General features: G+C 41.1%; 1 protein-coding gene across 3 annotated transcripts in view; it reads right to left on the reverse strand.

Annotated features, from left to right (window-relative positions):
• The window catches only part of LOC138372105 (peptidyl-prolyl cis-trans isomerase-like), a 461,493-nt gene that overhangs the window by 39,725 nt on the left and 396,581 nt on the right, over positions 1–25,187 (reverse strand). Inside the window, exon 2 of one of the 3 annotated variants that reach the window (XM_069337385.1) lies at positions 18,469–18,539. The exons of the other annotated variants lie outside the window; for them this stretch is intronic. The gene's annotated coding sequence lies outside the window, so the exon portion shown is untranslated. The remainder of the gene's footprint in view (positions 1–18,468; positions 18,540–25,187) is intronic. 3 annotated transcript variants of the gene reach the window in all.

Consider the following 25,187-nt stretch of genomic DNA (forward strand, 5'->3'; position numbering starts at 1 on the left):
TTAGTTGAACAGTTATGGTGAACAAAACATGTAAATACTTATATATAATGTGTGTATATAGGGTAATAACACTACAAAAAGTATTGTTGGGGGAGAAATTTTAGTACATCTGACCTTAAATGTGTGAGGGAGGCAGCCACCAGCTGACTGTGTGTAGCGACGTCTCTTAGTGCCTGAACTACCTATATCAGCTTAGTTGTACAGTTGTGGTGAACAAAACATGTAGATACTTATATATAATGTCTGTATATAATGAATAAAGGCAAAAACAGTATGGTGGGAGGAGAATGTGGACGAGTGAGGTGTTGCGGGAGTGAGTGGCAGCAAATGGCTGGCTGGTGTGTTGTGGTCACTCCTCATTGCTTTTTGACTCATTATACCAACTTAGTGGTTCGTTATGGTGAACAAAACATGCAGATACTTATATATAACCTGTGTATACAGTGTAATAACCGACAACTGTTTGATGAACATAATAATTGAATTAACACTATGCACACCATAATTTTGAGTACAGCGATGATTCACACATTTTATTATATAAATATATCACACTACACACTATTGAATAATATTAAAACAAAAAAATAAACAAGAAAAATCAATCAGAGACATTAGTAATTATCTCTTTGTGGCCACTCCTGCCTGACAGCTGGGGCCGAGCAGAATGCCTGGGACGCATGATGAGTATGCGCCTGTTTTTTGCCAGACTTACCTGCCCCATAGCGGGCAAAATATGCCACTTACGGTTTTTTTTTTATTATTTTTTCCCATGATCAGAGAACACACATTAACAGGTTTAGAAGAATTTTTTTTTTTTTTGGTATGCGCCTGTGGATGACAATGGCCAAATAGCCCTTAGCAACACAATGGTTAATGCCTAACCACTCCTCGTAGCTCCTGTCCTTCAGTTCTGGGAGCCATTTAGTTGCATGTATTTGCACCTTTTCCAGTTTGTTGATGTGCTTCTTAAGATATGGGCACCATACAACCACTGCATATTCCATTCATAACAACATAAGAACAAAGGCAACTACAGAAGGCCTGTTGGCCCATACGAGGCAGCTCCTATTTATAACCACCCAATCCCACTCATATACATGTCCAACCCATGCTTGAAACAATCGAGGGACCCCACCTCCACAATGTTACGCGGCAATTGGTTCCACAAATCAACAACCCTGTTACTGAACCAGTATTTACCCAAGTCTTTCCTAAATCTAAACTTATCCAATTTATACCCATTGTTTCGTGTTCTGTCTTGTGTTGATACTTTTAATACCCTATTAATATCCCCTTTGTTATGTCCATTCACCCACTTGTAAACCTCTATCATGTCACCCCTAACTCTTCGCCTTTCCAGTGAATGCAACTTAAGCTTTGTTAATCTTTCTTCATATGAAAGATTTCTAATTTGGGGAATTAACTTAGTCATCCTACGCTGGACACGTTCAAGTGAATTTATATCCATTCTATAATATGGCGACCAAAACTGAACTGCATAATCTAAATGGGGCCTAACTAAATTCCTAAATTCGTCTTCATCTTGAAAAACATAAATTAATAATTGAGTCGCAACATGGTTTTATAAATGGCCGTTCATGTTTAACAAATTTGTTATCTTTTTATTCTAGCATTGTTGAGGCAGTTGATAGTGGTAAGGATTGCGATGTTGTATACCTTGACTTTAGCAAAGCTTTTGATACAGTGCCACATGAAAGACTGATTAAAAAAATAGAGTCTCATGGTATTGGGGGTGCTATATTAAGCTGGATTAGGGCATGGCTATACCAAAGGAAACAGAGAGTTAGTATAAATGGAATCAAGTCAGAGTGGGAAAATGTTGTAAGTGGAGTGCCTCAAGGCTCTGTCCTGGGACCTCTGTTGTTTATAATATATATAAATGATTTAGATTCAGGTTTGAGTAGCAACATTTGCAAATTTGCCGATGATACGAAAATCGGTAGGGAAATTAATTCGGAGGAGGACTCACTATCACTTCAAGTTGATCTAGATAGGGTTTTGAAATGGTCAAAGGATTGGCAGATGCAGTTTAATGCTGATAAATGTAAAGTTCTGAGGTTAGGTAATGATGATAGAGTTACAAGATACGAGCTAGATGGTGTTGTGATTGCGAAGTCGGATTGCGAAAGGGATCTGGGAGTTATGATTAGTAAGAATTTAAAACAAAAGGATCAATGCATAAATGTTCGTAATAAGGCAAATCGGACACTTGGATTTATTAATCGCAGCGTTAGTAACAAGACACCTGGTGTGGTTCTCAAGCTATATCTTGCTCTAGTTAGGCCCCATTTAGATTATGCAGTTCAGTTTTGGTCGCCATATTATAGAATGGATATAAATTCACTTGAACGTGTCCAGCGTAGGATGACTAAGTTAATTCCCCAAATTAGAAATCTTTCATATGAAGAAAGATTAACAAAGCTTAAGTTGCATTCACTGGAAAGGCGAAGAGTTAGGGGTGACATGATAGAGGTTTACAAGTGGATGAATGGACATAACCGGGGGGATATTAATAGGGTATTAAAAGTATCAACACAGGACAGAACACGAAACAATGGATATAAATTGGATAAGTTTAGATTTAGGAAAGACTTGGGTAAATACTGGTTCAGTAACAGGGTTGTTGATTTGTGGAACCAATTGCCGCGTAACATTGTGGAGGTGGGGTCCCTCGATTGTTTCAAGCACGGGTTGGACAAGTATATGAGTGGGATTGGGTGGTTATAGAATAGGAGCTGCCTCGTATGGGCCAATAGGCCTTCTGCAGTTACCTTTGTTCTTATGTTCTTATGTTCTTAACTAGAGCAAGATATAGCTTGAGAACCACACCAGGTGTCTTGATACTAACGCTGTGATTAATAAATCCAAGTGTCCGATTTGCCTTATTACGAACATTTATGCATTCATCCTTTCGTTTTAAATTCTTACTAATCATAACTTCCAGATCCCTTTCGCAATTCGACTTCGCAATCTCAACACCATCTAGCTCGTATCTTGTAACCCTATCATCATTACCTAACCTCAGAACTTTACATTTATCAGCATTAAACTGCATCTGCCAATCCTTCGACCATTTCAAAACCCTATCTAGATCAACTTGAAGTGATAGTGAGTCCTCCTCCGAATTAATTTCCCTACCGATTTTCGTATCATCGGCAAATTTGCAAATGTTGCTACTCAAACCTGAATCTAAATCATTTATATATATTATAAACAACAGAGGTCCCAGGACAGAGCCCTGAGGCACCCCACTTACAACATTTTCCGACTCTGACTTGACTCCATTTATACTAACTCTCTGTTTCCTTTGGTATAGCCATGCCCTAATCCAGCTTAATATAGCACCCCCAATACCACGAGACTCTAACTTTTTAATCAGTCTTTCATGTGGCACTGTATCAAAAGCTTTGCTAAAGTCAAGGTACACAACATCGCAATCCTTACCACTATCAACTGCCTCAACAATGCTAGAATAAAAAGATAACAAATTTGTTAAACATGAACGGCCATTTATAAAACCATGTTGCGACTCAATTATTAATTTATGTTTTTCAAGATGAAGACAAATTTTATTTGCTATTATAGATTCGAGTAACTTTCCCACAATAGACGTTAGGCTAATTGGTCGATAGTTAGACGCAAGTGATCTATCTCCTTTCTTAAAAACTGGTATCACATTAGCAACTTTCCAAAACTCTGGCACTCTGCCTGACTCTATTGATTTATTAAATATGGTTGACAGTGGGTCACAAAGCTCCTCTTTGCATTCTTTAAGCACCCTGGCAAACACTTTATCCGGCCCTGGGGATTTGTTTGGTTTGAGTTTTACTATTTGTTTAAGAACATCCTCCCTGGTAACTGTTAAACTCGTCAACCTGTCCTCGTCCCCACCCACATAGACTTGTTCGGCTGAAGGCATATTGTTAAGTTCCTCTTTAGTAAATACAGATACAAAATATTTATTAAAAATACTACTCATCTCTTCATTACTGTCTGTTATTTGACCTGTCTCAGTTTTTAATGGACCTATCCTTTCCCTAGTCTTAGTACGATATAACTGAAAAAACCCTTTAGGATTTGTCTTTGCTTGCCCTGCTTTGCGAACTTCAGTTTCTTTTTGCTTTCCTTATCTCTTTTTTAACATTTCTAACCAGTTGTACGAATTCCTGTTCTAAAGTGACCTCCCCATTTTTAATCCTTTCGTACCAAGCTCTTTTTTTACCTATAAGGTTCTTCAAATTCTTTGTTATCCACTTTGGGTCATTAGTATTCGATCTATTCAATTTGTATGGTATACTACGTTCCTGTGCTTTGTTTAGAATATTCTTAAATAAGTTATATATTGAATCCACATCGAAATCCCCATTTGCGTCACCTATCGCTGGGTTCATGTCTCACTCCAAGATCGGCCCCCACCCCATACCCAAGACTTTCCAATCAATTTGACCCAAAAAAATTCTAAGGCTATTAAAATCAGCTTTTCGAAAATCTGGCACTTTAACAGAATTTTCTCCTACAGGTGTATTCCATTCTATGCTAAATCTGATTTCTTTGTGATCACTGTTCCATAGCTCACTCCCTATTTCGATGTCATTAATTTGTGTTTCCCTGTTAGTTAACACTAAATCTAAAATATTATTTTCCCGTGTTGGTTCCTTAAGTGTGTTGCGTAAGAAAGCAATCGTCAATTAATTCTAGAAAATCTTCTTCTTCACTATTCCCTGTTTTGTTCAACCAGTTTATTCCACTAAAATTAAAGTCACCCATGAGGTAAATACTGTTAGATCTAGATGCCCTAGATATTTCATCCCATAGATGCTTTGCTTCCATTCTGTCTAAATTTGGTGGCCTATATATAACTCCTATTATAATATTATTTGCTTTTTCGTATAATTCTATCCAAATAGTTTCTGAGTGTGGCTCAGTTTTGATTCCCTCTTTGAGACTACATTTCAAATTGTCCCTAACATATATGGCTAAACCATATAAACCATATCTTACCATCCATGTATTTACAACTCATTCTTGCACTTGCCTACAGTCAATATTGGCTTATTTAATAAGTGCATATGTGATATACTAATTGATTGTGAATATTTTAGTTGAACTTGAAAAGCTTCATAGAAAACACCGACCTCACCTAACCTTCTTAGTATGTTAAGATAAGCATCTTATTGCTTCTTAATTACAATTATTACTTAACCTATACTGTTGATAGGTTAAGTAATAATTGTAAATATGAAGCAATAAGATGCTTATCTTAACATACTAAGAAGGTTAGGTGAGGTCGGTGTTTTCTATGAAGCTTTTCAAGGTAAACTAAAATATTCAAAATCAATTAGTATGTCACATATGCACATATTAAATAAGCCAATATTGACTATCAGCAAGTGCGAGAACGGGTTGGTATTTAGAAGCAATTTTCAAGATAGAAAATATAGTATAGGCTCCTCACACAATGTTCTTTATGTGGTCCTCAGGTGATAGTTTTCTATCTAGAACCACTCCTAGCTCTCTTTCTTTATCCAAATTCTTTATCGATTTCTCACATTTCATAGAGGTGTCTAGATATGAAGTGAAAAAATTGCTAAAGGAGCTAAGTAAGAACAAAGCATTTGGCCCAGATGGAGTTTCACCATGGGTCCTGAGAGAATGTGCACCTGAGCTCAGCATTCCACTTCAACAGATTTTTCAGGCATCCCCGTGAACAGGAGTCCTAGCAGATGTGTGGAAAAAGGCTAACACAGAAGAAATGTTTGCACTACACGGTTGATATTCACTATGCTACCTATTTCAGACTCCCAGTTAATATTAGAGGCAGCAGCAGCCCTCTACAACAGTGGCAGCAGGGAAGATTCCATCATATATAGACCTGTATCATTGACAAGTGTAATAGTCAAAATATAAGAAAAAATAATTAAAACTAAATGGGTAGAACCCCTGGAGAAAAACTATATAATAACAGACAGACAGTATGATTTTGGATCTGGAAAATCCTGTGTAACAAATGTACTCGGTTTCTAGGATCTAGCCACAGATTTTATAGGAAAGATATGGTGGGGTATTTTTATTTTGGCTCTCCTAATTATTTTGAACAGCATTGATGAGTATCTCCTTGAAAGAGCTTTGGAGATGACCCCTAACCAATACTGGTACTTCTTCTCATGGTCATGTTTTTTATTAACAAATTTAGGTATACTCTTAGTAATCCATGGATTGTTTAACCTTTTAGTTGTGACTTGTTAGTACTGGACAGTGGGTATTATAGATGCTACCACAAACAATATGGTGGAAGTGCTGATAAACAAAATAGGGATCCTAAATGTAGTTATTGTCCTTGTATATAAGTCACCAGAGGCAAATCATCAGCAGTGTGGGAAATTTGGGGCTTGACTCTATTTATTTAATTATTAATGTAAAGAAATTCTATTATGAAGGACCACCCGCTTTTATAGTAAAGAGGGAAACTAAGAAAATATGATCATTAGAAAATCCCTAGATGAACCAGTAACTATGGATAAAATACTAGAGAATATGATCACTTATATAATTAATGGGCTGTATAATTTAACTGAATCAAAGCCTCAAACACCTACATTGGGGGGTTATTACTGGAACTTCATATATGTCCAGGAACTAGTGTGGTTCGTGCACCAGTTCATTATGCAATAATCTAATCCTATGACCAATTATAGAATCATTGTATTTGTCACCAATAAGAACATAGATTATGAACATGAGAAATTAATAATTATAATAAACACATGTCAATCCAAAAACAGTGCTCCGCATGAATAATACTACAGATAATGTAATTTAAGGAATACGGAAAGGGTCTTAGCTTGAAGACGTTTTCCAAGACATCGGTTATGACTCATCCTCGGAATCTCCTGAACTCATCATGGAACACTGGGAGATGATTAACACGGGAAATGACAGCTCGGGGAATTCTTCACACACGCTGCAAATCAAATTATATTCAGTAGCAACATATTAAGCTGCTAGAAATCTATGTTCAAGAAAATTATATTAGAGAATGGAGACAGATAATAACCTGTGGTTTTTTATAGTCGCTCTGCGTGACGACAAGCTACCCAGCTATAACCCCCTCCAAAATGATGCATCAAATGGGAATAAAGGTACTTAGCTAATAGGGCACTGTGTAAGTTAAGGCTTGCCGAAGTTCGCGTCCTAGGTTCAGGCGTCGTTGTAACGAACACGTGGTGTCGAGCCTAGCCTAGATGTTGACGCGCTTCTCTGGCCGGTCACGTTGTGCTACACGGAACAAAATTAACAAGTTCCTGGCTGAATGTCAAATTAAATCTCTTGACAATTCAACACGACGTATAAAGTGACACTGACACCAGCTAAGTTGTTGTCTGCAAAGGTTCTTCACACTTCACAGTGGCGACTTTCTTCTAACGCTCTCGGTGGCGTCCACCCAGGTGGCTTGGGTAATGGCGTCTCTCTCTCCCAGCTCCGCGTCCCGCATTTGCTACACAAATTATTAACTACGAATAATATCATCTCTCGCAGTTGTGATTGAAATGCTCGGATAAGGACGGGTTTATTATTCAGAGGAGTTAAATAATATTATTCGCCCGTTTTACGATGGTAAACAAGCAATGGAGAGGAATTAAAGTCTCTCCAGGGCATTCACGCGTGACGTTAAATTTATTACCAGATAACAGTTATAACTATAAACGCTCTATTTGGCATTAGTTGGGGATCAGTTTATCTGTAAATAATTATCACACAGAACACCGTTGTTTTATAGAGAATCAAACTCAATTCTCAGACACACTGGATATAGTTGTGTTTATTATAATGGAATCTGACGCAATACTGGCGTCTGGTGACGTAAGAATTCTAGCCTTATTGTACAGATGTAATCATTAGTACATGTGAACTCTACGTTTGGTTAATTTTAATTACTACAATGATTAGTAGATTTAGTAATAATTAATAATAATACAACAGTGTTGTATTAGTGTTGGAAATTTCCAACAAGCAGTTTAACCCTTAAACTGCGCATGGCGTAAATATACGCCCTGAGTATCATGTCCCATGGTGCGCATGGGGTATATATACGCCATTTTAAAAAATAATCGTGGGCAATATTCTCAGGTGTAAGAGGCACAGTACTGTTGGAGCAACCAAGGCTGGCGCACGCAGCATGAGCGAACAGCATTGCTGTTTAGCTTGTGACCACGGCATCGCCGAAAAATGTCAAAATAAATATATAATTGTTATTATTTAGCGATGACAATATTACAGATGACCCCTGACTGTGATATAAATAACCAGGGTTGTGATAATAGCAGGATTGTTGTAATAATTAGCGATGTGGGAGGAGCGATGCTGAGAGACGGAGGGAGATAGCATCATTTACTGACTGTGTGGCCACCTGTTATTGTTTGCATTCACCATACCAGCTCAGTGGTTCTCTATGGTGAACACAAATGTAGATACTTATATATAATGTGTGTATTAGTGTAATAACAGCAAAAAGATTATGCTGGGAGGAGCCATTTGGGTGACGGAGGCGACGTCGTCTGCACGATTTGTCTAGCTGTTTAGAGGGTGGCCACTATGCTCTTTGGGCACACTACAAGCTTAGATGTACAGTTACGGTGCATAAAGCATGTAGATACTTATTTATAATATGTATATATAGGGTAATAACACTGCAAACAGTATTGTTGGGGGAGAAAGTTTAGTGCATGTGACCTTGAATGAGTGAGGGAGCCGCCAGCCGCCATTTGTGTATAGCGACGACTCTTAGTGCCTGAACTAACTATTTCAGCTTAGCTGTACAGTTGTGGTGAACAAAATATATACATACTTATATATAACGTCTGTATATAGTGTATTAACACCACAAATGGTATTGTTGGGGGAGAAAGTTTAGTGCGTGTGTTGAGGGAGTGGCAGCGAGTGGCTGGCTGGTGTGTCGCGGTAATTCCTCGTTGCTTTTCGACTCTCAATACCAACTTAGTGGTTCATTATGGTGAACAAAACATGCAGATACTTATATATAACCTGTGTATAGAGTGTAATAGCAGCAAAACTATTTGTTTATTGTTTTATGAACATAATACAGTAATTGAATCACTAATATGCACACCATACTTTTGAGTATAGCGATTATTCACCATTTTTATTATATAAATATACTACAATACACACTATTGAAAAATATTACTGCAAAAAAATAAGAAAAAAGCAATCGGAGACATTGAAACAATTAGGTAATAATATCTTTGTGGCAACTCCTACCTGTCAGCGCGGGTGACGCTGACCGGCTCTGAAGACAGCTCTGTCAACGCTCACTTTTTGCCAGACTTCCTTGGTCAATTGCGCCCAAAATATGTCACCTACGATTTTTTTTTATTTTTCCCGTGCTCAGGGGACACAAATTAACATGTTTAGAAGACGAAAAAAAAAATTTGAATTTTTTTTTTCTTGCGCACAGGGGTGTAAATGTCCTCAGGACCCCTGAGCAGTGGAAGGGTTAAAGCAACGGCCTGTTAGACCAAGTTATCAGAAGTCGAGCCTGGCCGCCCCAAGTCGGGCTTGGGGAGTAGAAGAACTGCCGAAACCCTCTCCAGGTATGCTCCGTATGAGAGAGAAACTTTAATGATACTATTAAAAGTCTATCATAAAAGATAAAAACAATCACCATAGCCAAAGAGATGCTCACTAAACTCGCTTATCCCAATGATAAGATCTCATTCAATAAACTGCAAATAAAAAAAACATTCTATACAATAACCCTTTAACTGCTAGGGGCTTTTTGGCCTGCAATACCACCAGGCACAACAACAAAAAAATCCAAAAAAATTCTTTCATCGTATAAAAGTGTTCATTTGTGTTCCCTGATCACGGAAAAATTAAAAAAAAAATCACAGGTGACTTATTTTGGCCGCAATAGGGCGGGAAAGTCTGGCAAAAAAACAGGCATTGACAGAGCAAGTGTCCGAGGCAGTCTGCTATGCCCGAGCTGTCAGGCAGGAGTTGCCACAAAGATATTATTACCTAATTATTTCAGTGTCTTTGATTGATTTTTTCTTAGTTTCTTTGCAGTAATACTATTCAATAAAGTGTAGTGATATATTTATATAATAAAATGTGTGAACCATCATTATACTCAAAATTATGGTGTGCATATCAGTGATTCAATTATTATGTTCATGAAACAATAAAAAATAGTTTTGCTGTTATTACACTATATTCACAGTATAATTTATTTATTTATTTATTTATGCATATACAAGAATGTACATAAGGAATGTGAGGATACAAATATGGTAATTACAGTCTTGCAAAGCCACTAGCACGCGCAGCGTTTCGGGCAGGTCCTTAATCTAAGAAAATTTTAAGGAGGTAAATACTTGCAAAATTATAGACAAAAAATGATAACAGATTACATGAAATGAAAAAAAAGATGAGAGAAAATTGTAGGTACAGTATATTAAAGCACATAGGTAGCTAAGATTGATTGCAATGACAGCTTGAATGGTAGTTGACAAAAAAATTGGTAGGCATAATACAGCAGAAACAATATAAGATTGGTTGCAATGACAGCTTGAATGGTAGTTGACAAAAATTGGTAGTCACAATACAGCATATGGCTAGCACATAAAAGAAGACAGCAATGAACACAATGATAAGGTTGTTTGATATTACATAAAAATTAGGAGATTGGGTAACACTAGGTACAGAGCAAATTTAAAGCTCAGTGTAGGAAAACTAAGAAGATGAAGTTAGGTACTTTTTGGTTTTGCTTTTAAATAAGGCAAAAGTTTTACAGTTTTTCAATTCACTAGGGAGTGAGTTCCATAAACTAGGTCCCTTAATTTGCATAGAGTGTTTACACAGATTAAGTTTGACCCTGGGGATATCAAAGAGATATTTATTTCTGGTGTGGTGATAATGGGTCCTATTACATCTGTCCAGGGAGAGTTTCAGAGCATGATTTGCATTTAAGAACAGGGTTTTGTAAATGTAGTTGACACAAGAGAATGTGTGGAGGGAGTTAATATTTAGCAAGTTTAGGGATTTAAACAAGGGAGCTGAGTGTTGTCTGAAAGCTGAGTTAGTTATCATTCTGATAGCAGATTTTTGCTGTGTGATGATGGGCTTAAGGTGGTTTGCAGTGGTAGACCCCCATGCACAGATACCATAATTAAGATAGGGGTAAATTAGTGCATAATATAGTGAGAGGAGAGCAGAGTTAGGAACATAATATCTGATTTTGGAGAGTATACCAACTGTCTTAGAGACTTTCTTAGTTATGTGTTGAATGTGGGTGCTGAAGTTGAGTCTCTTGTCTAGGAATAGGCCAAGAAACTTGCCATCATCTTTATTACTGATGTTAATGTTGTACTTATAAGTATAAGTACAGTGGTACCTCGATTAACGAGCGGCTCTATCAACGAGCATTTTGAGTAACGAGTGAAGCACTCGCAGCAAATTTGTCTCTATTGACAAACTTCACCTCTATTAACGAGCAAAACCACATGGTGCTTCCTAACGTCTCGCGGGTTCTCGCAAATTCTCGGACGCCTCCGACGCCAGAGTTGTTGTTGTATCGCACACGACAAGCATCCCTCTGCATTTATTTGCGCTTTTCTTTGTTTTTTTTGTGGTTTTGTGACTACAATTTGTAACGCACGATGTTGCCAAAGAAGCTGCTTGTTAAAGATAGTGTTGTCAAGAGGAAGAAACACACAATTACTATGGATTTGAAGAAGGAAATTATAGCAAAGCATGAGCGTGGTGTCTGTGTGACTGATCTCACAAGGGAGTATGGCAGGTCCTCATCAACAATTTGCACCATTAGTAAGGAGATGAGGAGGTAAGGGAGGATGCTGCCTCTTCCAGTGAGATCAGTGAAGTGTTGGGAATGTTTGAAAAGGTAACCGCATTCTTGGAAAAGCTGCCCTGATAAAGCAATGACAACCCGGTGTGTGAACATGTTTAATGACAATTTGCTGTCTCATTTTAGGAACATCCTAAAACAGAGACAAAAGTAATTGTCAATAAATATGTTCTTTGCAAAAGTAGAGAAAAGAGGAGCCAGTAACAGTGAACCACAACCCAGTCCCAGTGGGGGTGAAATTCCCAAGAAGTGAGAGCCCACCTGACTCAGAGGTGGATTCTCCTTCCACACCATAACCCCTCCCCATCGTCTCCCTCAAGCTAGCAACGACTCTTCATAAGGTAAACATGAAAACAGTACAACAAAACATTTATAATTACATTTGCAGTATCATATTTACATTATAAAATGTCATACAAGTATGGATGTTTTTAGGAATGGAACGGATTAAATTTATTTCCTTTAATTTAAATGGGGAAATTTGTTTCTTAACACTTTGTGCGGGTCAGGACTCCGCCCGGAGTCCTGATCCGCCTACCCGCTTCCGCGATGTGGACATAAAATGATGTCCTGAAAAAAATATTTGTATAAAATTCAATTTTAATCCGATTTACTTTGGGTTTGTTTCAAACTGCGCGCCATGAGGCTCTCTTTCTCACCACTAGGCTGCATGGTACAATAAGTTCATGAAAGGTGTGGACCACTTCGATCAAATGGTATTACCATTTTACCAGGAAAACTCACAAGTGGACCTAAAAGATAACGTTTTATTTCCTGCAAATGGCTTTGCATAATGCCTTTGTTTTGTACAAATACAACACAACTGATCAAAAAAAGCTAACATTGATACAGTTCCACGAGGTGGCAAATTGGGCCCTATTGTGCTGGGACCCGGAAGATTGGCCTCAAACAGCAACAGTATCTCAACACTTGCGGCATGCTCCAGACATAATTGATGACACAGGTCCTGCCTATGCTGACGCCATGCAAACTCCTGGACCATCTGGTGTGAGGCGGCCCTTGTTCACTTCAACACCTCAAGCTGAAGCAGCAACCGAATCAGAACCAGAGATGTCTGGCACACTGCCATTTGACGAGACGGTTTTGTCAGATGACTCTGACTCTGACTCAAATGTTGAACCTCCAGCGATTCAGTTGATTCTAAAAATCGCATGAACTACAAACTGAAACGAGTATTTTGATACCAGAATGAACACTGTATCACATAAACTGCCATAAGTAGACTCGAACCTTCATAGATTTTTTTTTGGGTGTACGTAGCGTGTCTGCATGAGTGTCCCAAACGGGTTGCAGGTGGGTAACTTTAGCCGTTTATACTGGTAATGCTTCCCCCATATCATGTATTATATGCATATGTCTGTTTAGGGAATTTTATTCCGATCAATGTACAACCAAAAATAACTGTGTGCAACAAGTATAAACTTGACAAACATAACAAAAGTAAAAACATTTCGTGTGTGTTTGACGCTCACTGATATGTTCAAGCGTTGTTTTATATTTGGCGCTATTCTATCTTACGCTTTGTTGATCTTTTTTACCTACGGGCTCATAGAACATTCTATTGCGAACACATTGACACAAAAATGAATGACGTACATAGAATAATAATGTCAGGACAGTGAAATAAGTATAAACTTTCAAAACGCTGTATCGCACATGTGTCGTCCCGCCACCGATACCGGGTAACAATTTCACCACTTCCCACACTCTTGCGAATGGGCCGCGATCATTATTCTACGCTTATATTCATATCACCGTGTTGGGAATTTCATTGCGAGTCCATTGATATCAAAATTAACGCTGTAGGACAAGTGTGGAGGTGATAACAATCCCAAGAGTAAAAACATTTTGTTGCTGTTGGGCGCTCACGGCGAGTCATCTTCGTAGTTATTTATTTGGTGCTGGTATCCCTATACGTTTCGTGACTTTTTTTACTGATGTTCTTCTAGAGAATTTTATTGCGAACACGTTGGTACCAAAATGAAATACGTAGCTCGAGAACTAAGGTCAGGAGAGTAAAAAGAGTATACACATTTTTGTTTTTACGCTTACGCGGCAAAAACGCTGCGCGCCATACCGCTCTAGGCATTGTGTTGTGGGGGCCCTCTCAACCCCGTGGCCCCAACCCAGGGAACCAGGGGTATTCTCTTGTACCATCGGTCTGTGTCAGGTTCGGTTAAAGGCAGTGTGTCCTGTGGAGGCAAGAATGTACTAGATGATCCTTAAGTGACTTTCCTCGTCTCCAGGCCAGCATTGGAGGTGTTTGGGCAAACCTAGGCCAAGAAGGGTGGTCCCCATAGGTGTTTCTCAGCCAGTTCCAGATGTCAGTCAGGGCATTATGGAGAGGGCTTGCTAGGCCGTTAAAATACAGCGATGGGAGGATCCATCTCGACTGAGGGTCTGGAGTGGGGGCCTGTATGAGGAGCTCTGACCTCGTCTTCAGGTCTAGTTTGTTTTTAGCCGTAGCTATTACTCGTTCTGGGTATCCTCTGGCTGAGAACATGTCCCAGAGGTCTAGAAGCTGAGTAGCAAGTGTGTCTTCAAGGCTGTTTATCCTCTTCAAACGTAGACCTAAGGAGTAGGGTAGGGAGTTCTTCAAGGAGGAGGGGTGACTGGAGTCGTATCGTAGATACGTGTGCAGGTTCGTGGGCTTGTAGTAGGCCTTCGTGTGAAGGAGCCTGTCCTCACTGCCAATGAACACTGTCGTATCCAGGAAGTTTATCTCTGTTTTACTCTGCTCCAAGGTGAACTTCAGATTTTCGTGGGCTGTATTTGTCCAGGCGTAGAAAGACTGGAGGAGTGTGTCTTGTCCAGTCATTATACCGAAAATATCATCAATATAACGGAAGTACACGTCTGGTTTATCTGGGCGGAGTGCTCTCTGGTGCTCAAAGGCCACGTGAACAAAGATTTCCGCTATAGCCACACTACTTGATGCTCCAATTGCCGTTCCCTTTACTTGTCTGTACGCTGCTGAATCGAAGGATAGAATTGTATCCCTCATGACATGCAGAATCGCTTCCTCCAGGAGAGCCCTTGATGGGGCCTCCAAACTCCTGCGTCTCTGAGGGGCTGGCGTATGAGGTGTTTATGGTCGTCGAAGTACGTCGAGACCAATCTCGCTGCCTCCCGTTGGGGGATGCTTGGGTAGAGGGAGACTATGTCAAGGGAGAACAGGGGTCGTGTTCTCTGGGACGGGTCCCAGAGAACTCCCAGGCCCAGGCCACCATAACGACCCACTAAGTTAGTATGGCAAGTCAAAAAGGAGCATGGAGTGGCCGCCATACAACAGCCACCCAGCCACTGGCCGCGACTCCCTCACCTTCTCACTCGCCAACATTCTCCTCTCACCATAATGTTTTTGCTTTTATTCACTATATACAGACATTATATATAAGTATCTACATGTGTTGTTCACCATAACTGTACATCTAAGCTGGTATCGTGAGTTCAGGCAATAAGAGACGTAGCAACACACACACAATCAGCTGGTGGCTGCCTCTCGCAATGGTTCAAGGGCCGGACGCACTAATAATTCTCCTCTAACAATACTGTTTGTGGCGTTATTACACTATATACACACACACATTATATATAAGAATCTACATGTTTTATTCACCATAACTGTACAAATAAGCTGGAATGGTGCCCAAAAACCAAAGTGGCCACCAGTACACAACGTGACTTGTCATGCAGGTGACACCACCTACCTCACCAAATGGCTGCTACCAACACACTCCTATTGCTGTTATTACACTCTATACACACGTTATATATAAGTATCTACATTTGTGTTCACCATAGCAAACCACTAAGCTGGTATGGTGAGAGCAGACAGTAAAAGGTGGCCACACTGAGTCAGCAGACAACGCTACCTCCCTCCCCACCAAGATTACTCCTCCCACCACAGCGCTAATTATCACCACAATCCTGCTATTATCAGAATCATGGTCATTTTTATCACAGTCAGGAGGTCTTCTGTAAAACTATCACCGCTAAATAATACCATGTACATATATATATATATATATTTTGACATTTTCAGGCGATGCTGTGGTCACAAGCTGAACAGTAGTGCTGTGAGCTCATGCTGCGTGTGCCAGCCTTGGTGGCTCACTCAGAACTGAATCTCTCACATGAGGATATGTTACCCACCATTTTTTTTCTAGGCGGCGTTTGTTTACTATCAGCCGTGGCTGGACTATAGCTGCTCCTGTCCCTCGCGGGGCATATAAAATTGTGCGCTAGACCCTTAATTGTACATGTATGTATTGCGTGGTGTTTGGGAAAGTTACTCCCATTGTATATGTATGTATTCCGCGGTTTAAGGGGTTAATGAGTGCCTACCCAAGCAGCGTTGATCCTCCTCTACAGAATGCATCATATTCGCAAACAAAACCCAAATTTTATCAAGCAGTGCTACACCAGGAATGGAACGATCATTGCTAAGAAAGAAGAGGAAAAATACATGAAATAAAAAATGTCCAACAATTACTGGCTTTCTTTGTTGATTGTGACATAACTGGAAACCAGCAAACTTCCAATGTCATTGCTGAAACTAACACATGAGTGACCAAGCCTTACCTAGCCTAACCATATTTAAATTTTGGTTTTTTTATATTTCTATATTAATTAATAAATGCTCTTTTTTATATTATTGGCCTCAATTTCATGTAATTTACCCTCTTATAACTATTACTACAATGACTTCAATTTTATAAAATGTAATAATTTTTTGAATGCTTAATTTGTCTAGTTATCAGATTCTTAGTTTACAATATTTGCAACTTACCCATTTATCTGTTGATACTAACACTTCAATTTCCCAAAATGTTATAAACCTTGAACTCTTAATTTGTCAAATTATCTGAATCTTTAATTCATTACTTTATGAATTAAAAATTAATAATTTAATTTCTCACTTATATATCTGCCCATTAATATTAGCTACTAGTCTTGTTTGTTGTCTAATATTCCAGTATTGTTAATGGATTCTTAAGCTTTAAGTACATCAGTGTTTCCAGCCCATATGTGTTTGTTTCTATTGCATACCCTTATCCAACTTGTCTTATTACCATATGATATTACTGTATTACAATCTTAAGAGATTACTGAATTTTTAATTTGATTAATTATGTTTCCTTTTTTATTATTTATTTTGAATCTGAATTCATTTATTTATTCATAATCTTAATCTAATTGTCTAATTATCACTTTGTTCTCTTTTTTTTTGCCCGTTTATATTGCATATCCTTGCCCATCTTGTATTATTACCATATAATATTCATGTATTACAATATTAATCTAATTCTTAACTTAGCTAATTATTTGTATTTCATTTGATTAATTATTTGAATCTCAATTCGTTTACTCTAGAAATCTTAATTTGATTAATTATCTAATTTCCCACTCTTCTGTTCTTTATTATTTTTACTTTTATATCTGGTAAATTTTATTACTTATATCAGTACAGTATCTGCTAAATGTTATTACTTACATATCTGCTGAATAATATTTACAATCACTTCTCTACTCTTGCATTTTTTTCTTTTCACATACAGTGCATCATCACTCTAACAGACTCCGCTCTAACGAATTCCCGTATGGTCCAAGTGAATTGCATTTGGCACTAAATGTTCAGTGGAATATACAAAAATTCATTTGTGTTGTTCCACTGATGGTGATGACCTAGTCCGGCATGGCAGGGCTGTGAGAGCTGTGTACACACTCTCCACATCGTTCACTTCAATATCCATATCACTAGTAGCAGACACCTGTGTTAGGTCTTTTTCCAGATTTGGGTTATCAAAATCATTGGCATGCTCATCTTCAAGCAATATGCCTTGTATTCCAACATCAGATGAAGTTTTCTTAAAAACATGGCCGACTAGGGCTGGGAGCTCGATATGGATGAATACGACATGGTTGCTACCTTGAATATGAGCCTGCCCATGACTGTGGGGAATGCTGGGAATTTTTTTCAATCTGGCAAACAAGTCAGGAATCCATCTTGTACCCAAGTCAACACCGCGTTGGACAGGTGTTTGGGAGCCAGAGACACATGTGCCACCCATTGTTGCTCACTCAGTACTTACCCAGCCAGCAGCCCTACGACATTCTGGGAATTTTTTCCAAGATGGTTGCCTCTCACTGTAGGTCCTAAGAGTCCATTTTGTACCCAACCTACCGCAAGCGCGCTTCGACCGTATACGAAGAAATAAAAAATACTTTTGTCAGTTGGCGCAGTAATTGGCGAATGGCATTTGTCGTTTGGCGCAGTGCAGTGGTTAAGGTCTTATGCACACCCCTTATTGAGCAAAATTATGCACTATTTGCATTTCAGAGGGTTAATACACTCACCATCACTGGGTAATGACAATATAATTAATACACTCGCCATCACTGGTAAATGACAACACCAACATTAATACACTAGTTAATGAAAATATCTTGATTAATACACTGACAATCACTGGATATTGACATCAACATGATAAACACACACACTGGTAGTACAGTAAGAATAAAATTGTCCTTACCATAATTAATGGGCAAGAGTTGTGTTGGCTATCGTCCTGGGTAGCCGAGCAGAGACTGGAAGCAGTATTACCTATTAAGGCAAAATAAAACAAATTTAAGGTTTCTATGACTAAATTTTTCCCACCAAAACATAGTAAATATTTAGAAAAATTAAATAATTTTTTTAGGTATTGTGCTTTGAGCAAAAGTAAGGAGGGTGGGCAGGAGTAAGGAGGGTGGGCAGGAGTAAGGAGGGCGGGCAGGAGTAAGGAGGGTGGGCAGGAGTAAGGAGGGTGGGCAGGAGTAAGGAGGGTGGGCAGGAGTAATGAAGGTGAGCAGGAGTAAGGAGGGTGGGCAGGAGTAAGGAGGGTGGGCAGGAGTAAGGAGGGTGGGCAGGAGTAAGGAGGGTGGGCAGGAGTAAGGAGGGTGGGCAGGAGTAAGGAGGGTGGGCAGGAGTAATGAAGGTGAGCAGGAGTAAGGAGGGTGGGCAGGAGTAAGGAGGGTAGGCAGGAGTAAGGAGGGTGGGCAGGAGTAAGGAGGGTGGGCAGGAGTAAGGAGGGTGGGCAGGAGTAAGGAGGGCAAGGAGGGACCCTGTCTGGCAGGGAGGGAGGGAGGGAGTCAGGCTATGGGTGGGTGAGCAAGCAGGGAGGCTGGAGTGGGTGTCCACCCACCTGCAAACCTGCTCATCCACCCACCTGTGCACCATCAAACCCTTCTTCCTGCCATCCGTTCATCCAGCCCACTTTCCTGCCAGTCATCCAGCCCACCCACTCACCCACCCATCTGCCCGCCCACTTGCCCTGCCCACCTTCCTGCCAGGCAGCTACCCACCCAGCTCACCACCCACCCAGCACCACACACTAATTATAGTGTGTGTGGAAATTCAAATTACGTTGGCTGTGATACATAAAGATTGTGAATGTTAATTTTTTTCTTCTCCGGTAAAACTCGGCTAATCCGGATGTCGGGCTTAACCTGATAGGGGTCCTTCCCATATAGTCTGGATAATCGAGTTCATACAGTATATATAATATATTATCCAGGATATATGACCTCTATCAAGCATATTCAGGTCATTTTTACATATTTTTTAGCACTAATAACTTGCCTTGCTTACAACTATTCTAATACTTCATTTCAAGTCCAAAACAAGGCATACATACACTTATATAATTAAACCTCTTGTCTGGAAATACTTTATATAAATCAGCCAAGCCTACTCAGGCCACACTCACTGAATGAAAGGTTTCTGATCTTTCCATATGAAAACACTCATAATAATGCCAGATTATTTTAACCATTGAGAACCCACGTAATAGTGTGCAAGAGGCAGAGGTGTAATTAACGGAGGAAAGCGCGATCACAAGTTAGGTATCCAGTGTAAGTTATTTATTATAAGACATTCAGGTATTCATAATTAAATATCTTATGAGAAAATATATAGGATTCTGCAATGAGAAAATGTGGCTAACTCTACAGTAGACGGAAAAACACCACAATTTACATATTGAAATCACAAATTTAAATAGAATAAACCTAACAAATAAAGTATAGAGAAGACTCTTGTAATGTGATTCATTGACCACTTGGAAATTCAAATGCATTTTACCTACCAATAATACGCTAACATACGTTAGCTTGAATATTCCTGGAGTGACTCTCATACATTCTCTCTCTCTCCATATAATTTCAAACATTTCCTTCATATCAGAAAGTTGGATATACCAAATCTTTTAAATGTTAAACAACGACAAATTTAACATTTAAAAATGTAATTTACTGGTGTAAATGTGTATTTATGAGTGTATAAACATCTATTTAAATGTATAATAAAACAAATATGAAAGACAAAAGCATATAAAGAATAAACTAGAAAACAGAATATAGCAACTCTTTGATTAATGAAAATGTTTGAAACATTTTATGTCACCATTCATTCATTCATAATTTACATCATTTACACAACATAATTTACATAATAGTAGGCATCCATCAGTCTCAGGAGACTATTGAGTTGTGCTCTGCTTGTCGGTCTGGAGTGGCCTCTCCAGGGCACAAAGCCAGGGTAGGTTGATATGCTGGAGAAACTGTTATCCAAGCAGCAGGCGCCGAAAGTCTCCAATGGAAAGGCAAACGCCAATACGATTGGTTCCAGCGCCGTCGCAGGAACTGTCAGAACGAGAGGCTCCAACTCCGGAGTTAACCTCGAGGTTGGTAAAAGAGGGCACAGGGACTCCAGACCCGGAGACCGCCGGGGTCGGAGAAGAACCAGCCCAGCAAGGGGCAAGAACGACCCCAGCCTCCTGAAGCAGGGCTCCCTGAGCCCCGGGTGGAGGATGTCCAGCCCTATACCTATGGGTTCATCACCGCCACCTTACACCCGAGGCTACCTTCCTTCATGACCCACCAGAAGGAAGAGTAATAATTATTAATTACAACAAGTCGTATTATAACTATTATTATAATAATATAATTATTAATATAATTATAATAATACAGAGTAACTAGGGCCGGGCGAGGAACAAACTATCTGACAATTTACATACACACTAACATAATAACATACATAACATAATTAACATACACAAAAAACACCTGCTTGCCATAAGTCCCTTTGTACACTAAATAAAATGTTCTATAGTATTAAACATGGCATATTGTGGAATATAATGTTTACTACATGAATAATTCAAATACAGTGGTATCTGCGTTTACGATCGTAATCCATTCCCAGAGACTCGGCGTCAACCAAAAATTCGGCAACAAAACAAATTTTCCCATAAGAAATAATGTAAGTTTAATTAATCCGTTCCACCCCCCCCCCCCCAATAAAAACAGCGATGAATGTAATGAAACGCCATTTTCTGGGTGATACCCGGAGGCTCCCCGGAGCTTACTAGGCTGACATGCTAATGTCAGACATTGGTATCAGTCATGTGTATGGAGTTCTGTGGGCCCTACTGGGGACCACGGCCAGAACCTGGCCCCCTCAGAGAGGCAAGGGGAGCAATGCCCTACAGAAACCCCCGTGTGGTTGGAAGCATTCTATGTCTGCCATCGACCGGGTCAGGCACCTAGAAAGGTAAACATCCCAAAACAAACCCCTATCCTGTCGAAATTATTGCTACCAAAAGCCGAACAAGTGGATAGAACTCCCCACAAAGAAACGAACAAACGATCATGACGTCACACGTCGCCGCACCGCTGTTACACAGCTTCCCCGTCCCCGGGAGGGGGGAGCCCCAGACCCCTCACGCCGGCTATCGACCCGTCAGTTCTGAGGCTGGATGTCAAAACACACGAAAAAAACGCCGACCGGGGTGAGGGAGGGATGCCGGGCAGCCTCCGGGTCTCACCCAGAAAATGGCGTTTCATTACATTCAACGCTGGTTTTCTGAGGGGACCCCCTTCGGCTCCCCGGAGCTAACTACCCACAGAGGAAGAGCGTAAGGACTTACCCGGGAGGCGGTCGTTGCTCACTCCACAACTCGAAGTCGAGACAACTTGCTGCAACCACCGACCTAAACGACACAGGCCCGACTAGGCCCAGGGACGTGCACGAGGTAACGAGCAGCCAGGACCCTGTACGACCGCCAAAAGCCCCGTGCCCGAATGTGAGCCCATGGTGCCAAAGACGGCAGCAAGCGCAGTGAATGTACAAACATCATGGGCATGGGGATAGACCGCAGGCTAGCTAGTCGTAAGAACTCTGCGGACGACCTGGGAGACCCACACCCGCGAACAGGGAAGAAAGGGAAACCGGATCAACCCAAAGCGTGTCCCCAGACACAGAGGCCGAGGCGCGCAAGTAACGGCAAAGAGCCACCACCGAACACAAAACATGATGCACCCCCGGCCCAACCAATGAAGCATCAACAACCCAGGGACCCCTCCAGAAAGCAGCAGTTTCAATCTTCACCAGAAAAGGAGACAGCTGCAGACGAACAAAACCATCATGAAGACTGAAAGAGCAGAAACCCCTGCGCCGGAGGAGAGCATGAAGCTGCCCAACCCGACAGCCAGAGGCCACTGCCAACAGATAAGGAGCCTTATAGAACAATCCTGAACTGAAGGGGCCACAACAAACTGAGGAGAAGAAAGAAAATAGCACTCTGTCCAATGACCAGGACGGCTCAGGCTGCGCAAGAGCAGGAGCAGGCCGGAGGTGAAACAATGCATGAGACAGCTTGCGAAACGGCATAGAGGTAACATCAAAACCGAAAGCAAGCCGAAGTGGCTCCGCCAGCGCTTCACGATACGAGGCGACAGTATGGGGCAAGATGACGGCCCTAAACTTCCACAAGAAAAGGACAAGGCCACGCCAACAAATGCAGCTACCGAAGAAGGGACAGAAGGAAAAGGAAGGGCCGCCAAAAACCCCACACTACCGCCAAGAAGAAGCATGCAGCTGGGACACCATCAATGAAGCCACCCGACCACCAACAGAAGTTGAGAGACTCGAGGCAGAACCGAACCGGCCCCGCCATGGGCCAATTGAGCCTAGTAAGATGCGGAGCTGCGGAAAGATCTTGGGTGCCACCACGGAGCCAGCTAAGCCAGAAACCCAAGCTGACAAAGGAGATGGAACATCCGCCATACAGAAGACACCCCAACTCCCGCGAGCCCGCCAGGAGATCGGAGACGACAGTTCCGACTTGCAAAACTAGAGAAGGGAAACCGAGAGAACGTGAAAACGCCAACAGGCTGGGTAAATCAGGTAACCAGGAACCGAAATAGGAGGCAATAGGAGAGCCAAAAGGCACAAACAAAACACAACCATGTGTAGGATAAGAGGAGAAAACGGAAAAACACAAGATCAGAAGAAAAGCCCCAGCACCAACGGCCAGGGACATGAGCATTGAAGGAAGATGAGGAACGAAGAAGACAAGGAGCAAAACAGGAATGAAAGGGACACGACCAACAACACACAGAGCCGCTGGTCATGTCCCAACAAGCCACGCCAACAACACAGGTGTCTGACACGTCCCAACACAAGACGAAAAGGAAAAAAAGGTGCAAAGGTACGCCAACAGACCAGTACCCGAACCAAAGAGTATGAGCTACGAGGATATGATCACCCACATCGACGATTCCCAAAGGAAGCTATAAGGAAGAGAAAGACCGACTACGGGACCCCAGGGGCACACGCACCAAGGGACACTGGTGGAAGGATAACCCAAACGAGCCAAAGAGACATGGGAAAGAAGTATTGCAGTGTCAGTAGTAGACAAGCGGAACGCATGAGGAAGCGATGTGGTAAAGGATGACACCACACACAGCTTCAAGCGCAGATATGATAGAGTCAAGCAGGCCCAGGAACCTGCACATGAGCAAATGACAGGTGAGAAGCGGGACCAAAAAGCCAGAGCCCAACTCCTGCAACACAACTAGGGAAGTACAACTAGGTAAGTACCGTACAGAAAATCCAATGTATATGGAAGGTCTAAGCTAGGCACTGCAAGACGTGCAAGGAAAGAGTGACCCAGATAAGACCATGAAAAACGGGGCCATGACCCCCCTTGCAACAATTAAACCAGAAGAACAATTAAGGCCCCAGGAAGAAGCACAGAAGGGCCAAACAAAAATCCATACCCAATCCCCAACACACATCCACAACATGAAAACTGCTGCAAAATGTCACCACAGAACATCCAGACAGGAACACTTACCCCCATAACATATAACCCCCACCATTGTACCTCGAAAAGTGGTGGAAGTAGGGCCCCCTATCTGAACTCAAACATGGGCTGGACATGCACAAGAGTGGGACTGGATGGGTATAAATAGGAGCTGCCTCGTATGGCCTATTAGGCCTGCTGCAGTCACCTGTGTTCCGATGTTCGTATATTCGTATCAAAAAATCACTAACCAGCACCTGGCCGAAGAGAAGCCAGACCGCATGAACTCACCTACAGAACGTAGGCACGAACGTGTCACGACACAACATAGCCGAGAAAATTCCGGGAGCACCGCCAGTGGAAGAAGGCAAAACCGCACATGCAGGAGAAGAACAGGGGTAGAGGCGAAGGAAGAGCCCGACACCCATATGCAGGGAAAACCCAGCGTCCTCCCAATAGCAGCAATCCAGAACACCCGCAGGAACTACGGGGCACGGACTGGAGAATGGAGAGGAACGAGAGCCGAAGCATCGGAGAGAAAAGGGACACAAAATCCCAGCTCACGCAACCACTGCCCGTATCAAAACAAACAACCACGGCGCATGCGCAGCAGGGATGCCAGAAGTGGGGTGCCAGAAGTCGCGAGCTAAAGAAAGAAACCACGAAATGACTACAAAAATAGACAAAATAGTGTTGTTAACAACCGAATCCCATATGAGAGTACACAGGGCAGCCGCTAACCATAGTTGAAAAGAGCAGGAAAGGACCGAGAAGAAACATAGCACAGCATTCCATTTGGGCTACAAAGAGCCCAACTGGGCTCCAAGGACCCCAATCTGGCAACCCTGTGCAGCGCAGGACAGTGCACGGAGATAAGAGACAAACACGAAAGAAAGAAACAGGGCCGAAAAACGAGAAGCTTGGAGAAGGACCGTCAAGCCCCAGAAGGGACCGGAAGATGACAGACATTCCAAGAATATGGGAAGAAGCAAAACCTTCCCGATCCTAGTTTTTTACATATTTTTTCAATATTTCTGATAAGTTTTTCTCATTTTTTGCACTAAAGTTATTCAATAGTGTGTGTCTTGAGTAATTTATATGGTAAAATATGTAGAACATCG

This window comes from Procambarus clarkii, chromosome 37 (assembly GCF_040958095.1).
Source record: "Procambarus clarkii isolate CNS0578487 chromosome 37, FALCON_Pclarkii_2.0, whole genome shotgun sequence".
NCBI classification, from domain to species: Eukaryota; Metazoa; Arthropoda; class Malacostraca; order Decapoda; family Cambaridae; genus Procambarus; species Procambarus clarkii.